Raw genomic sequence first — 3,034 nt, forward strand, 5'->3', positions numbered from 1 at the left:
TGACCTCATCAGCACTGAGAACAGTGGCACAATCACGCTAGTCCTGCTGGCCACACCATTCCTGATACAAGCCAGGATGCTGGTGGCCTTTTTGGCCATCTGGGCACACACAGGCTCATGTTCAGCTGCTGTCGATCAACACCCCCTGATCCCTTTCCACCAGGCAATGTTCCAGCCACTCTTCCCTGAGCCTGGGGTTTTTGTGACCCAAGTGCAGGACCCGGCCCTTGGTCTGGTCAAACCTCATACAAATGGCCTCAGCCCAATGATCCAGCGGGTCCAGATCCCCCTGCATGGCCTTCCCACCCTCCAGCAGATCAACACTCCCACCCAACCTGGTGTCATCTGCAAACTTACTGAGGGTGCACGCGATCCCCTCATCCACATCATTGATAAAGAGATGAGAGAGAACTGGCCCCAATACTGAGCCCTGGGGACACCACTTGTGACCAGACGCCAACTGGATTTGGCTCTGTTCACCACAATTCTTTTGGTCCAGCCCTCCATCACACATATACCCATCCAGGCCACGAGCTGCAGCTTCTCCAGGAGATGCTGTGGGACACGGTGTCAAAGGCTTTACTGCAGTATAAGGACACAACACCCACAGCCCGTGTGGCGGATTCACTCCCCACAACAGACTTTCCCTCATCTGCTCAGTCGGTCACCTTGTCACAGAAGAGATCAGGGTGGTCAAGCAGGACCTGCCTTTCATCCAGCCATGCTGATTGGGCCCGATTGCTCGTCTCGTCTGTGTGACCTCACAGTCCTTTCCCAGCCGTGTTCCTGCTGTTGGCCAATCCCCTGCAGAGGCAGAAGTGACCTCACAGTCCCCTCCACAGCCATTGGTTCCTACTGGACTATGAGTTCCTGAGACACAAGTGACCACATGGCATCGCACCCACCATCACCCTCCTTGTGGTCCAGTGTGTGAGCAGATCAAACTGAGCTGCTTTCATCAAATGTATCTGATAGATTTCCTATCAAGGGTTTGAGTGGAGAAACGTTCCTCAGAGGAGCTGCTGTATTTACTCTGGGACATTTTATATCTCTGCTTCTACCTCTGCTTTTGTTCTCCTTCCTCTGTCTATTCTGACGTGAAAGAGCTCTCCAAGGAAAAGATTAATGGAATCCTACAATAACGCAGGTTGGAAGAGACCCCTGAACACCATCTCTGTCCCACTGACCTTTATGGCAGCCCAAGGAACAGCTGATGGCATTTGTGCTCATTTGGGTTCATCTCACCACATGCACACACTGGAAATGCACATGATGTGTATGTTTGCAACTCATCTGCACAATGAAAATATGGACTTTTTGACCTAGTATTTCATAGAATCATAGAATCTCCTGAGTTGGAAGGACCCACAAGGATCATGGAGTCCAACTCCTGTCCCTGCACAGGACACCCCACAGGTCACCTCGTGTGTCTGAAGACATTGTCCAGTCTCTCCTTGAACACTGTCAGGTTGGGGCCATGACTCCTCCCTGGGGAGCCTGTTCAGTGTCCAGCACCTCAGGGGGAAGAACCTCTCCCTCATGTCCAACCTGACCCTCTCCTGGTATATCTTCCTGCTATTACCTTGGATATTGTCATTGGCCACCAGAGAGAAGAGATTCCTTCCCCTCCTTCTCCCCTTGTGAGGAAGCTGTAGCCACCATGGGGTCTCCTTTGAGTCATTTCTTCAGCTCTGATGCTCAGAAACCCCTTGGTTTGCTTTCTGAAGCAGAAAGGAGAAGCCCTGAGCTCCAGGCAATGGGAAGGGGGATCCTGTCCCTCACACACGCCTCAGGGCTCTTCCTGGGACCGTGGGATGTGGGTGTGCAAGGCCCAGGGAAGGACAACACTGGCACAACAACTTCCAGCTTCCCCATGGGGCTGCAAGGAGGCACCGAGGCCCCAGTGCCATGAGGACAACATGTCTTCTCCTGGGCCTCAGTGGCAGAGACAACTGCCCTGGCCAAGGGGACACAGACCTGGGTTCTGTGGGTCCCTTCCAGCCTCACAGCGCCCTTTGCCATCTCCACCACAGGCTGTTCTACACGGTGCTACCCCTGCCCCTCTTTCCCTGCAGGCTGCAGACACCCATCTCGCTTCCCCACCTGCTCTCACCCAGCATTTCTGCACCTTCACTGCTGTGTCTGCACCCTCACCGGCTGCTCTTTGGAACACAAACCATGGACTGATCCAGCTCCCTCTGGGTCACCTCTTGCCCCACAGCACTGCCCTTCCAGTGACGTTTCTTACTCCTGATATCCAGTCCTTACCTTCCAAGTTGCACTTTCTGACCTTTTTTTTCCCTCTTCTGCTTTTTGCTATTACCAAGGAAAGCTCGGCCATCTCACTAACAGGCCTCCATGCATGGAATCCAACTCATAAGATGTTTCGAGATCTTTTACCTGAGAGAAGCAGCCTCACACTGATCTTCTAAATCCCCTGACTGCTGTTGGTCTTTCATCTTCTCTGACAAACACGACCATGTTCCTGCTGCTGTCCCATCATGTTCTTATGTGGAATGGACATGACAACCCGTCTCTAAGGCCTCTTTTTGGGTAGGGCCTTTGGGTACTTGGGCAGAGGTTCTTTCCCAGCCTTGTCCCTGCTGCTGGGCTGTTACCTCCAGAGACAGACCTCACTGTCTCCTTTACAGATACATGCTTCTTACTGGATTATGAGATATTGGGACACAACTGATGTCATAACACACCATACCCATCCATAAAACTCCTATGGCCCAATACCTGATCAGATGAATGTATGCTTGTTTTATCAAAGTTATCAAATATATTTCCTACTAATGATTTGAGTGGGGAAACATCCCAGTGCTGCATCCAGGCAAATTTCTCTGGTATGTAACATCCAACGTGAAGTGACCTGTAGATACTGTCTGCCCCACAGGCCTTCATGAAACCTCAAGGAATGCCTGGTTTCACTTGGGCTCATCTCACCTCAAGTTCTTCTCACCTCACATACATGATGTGCATGCTCACAGCTCATCTGTTCAATGAAAACCTCCTGTTGCCACTCCCAAGG

Source organism: Columba livia, unplaced genomic scaffold, assembly GCF_036013475.1.
Source record: "Columba livia isolate bColLiv1 breed racing homer unplaced genomic scaffold, bColLiv1.pat.W.v2 Scaffold_140, whole genome shotgun sequence".
Lineage (NCBI taxonomy): Eukaryota > Metazoa > Chordata > Aves > Columbiformes > Columbidae > Columba > Columba livia.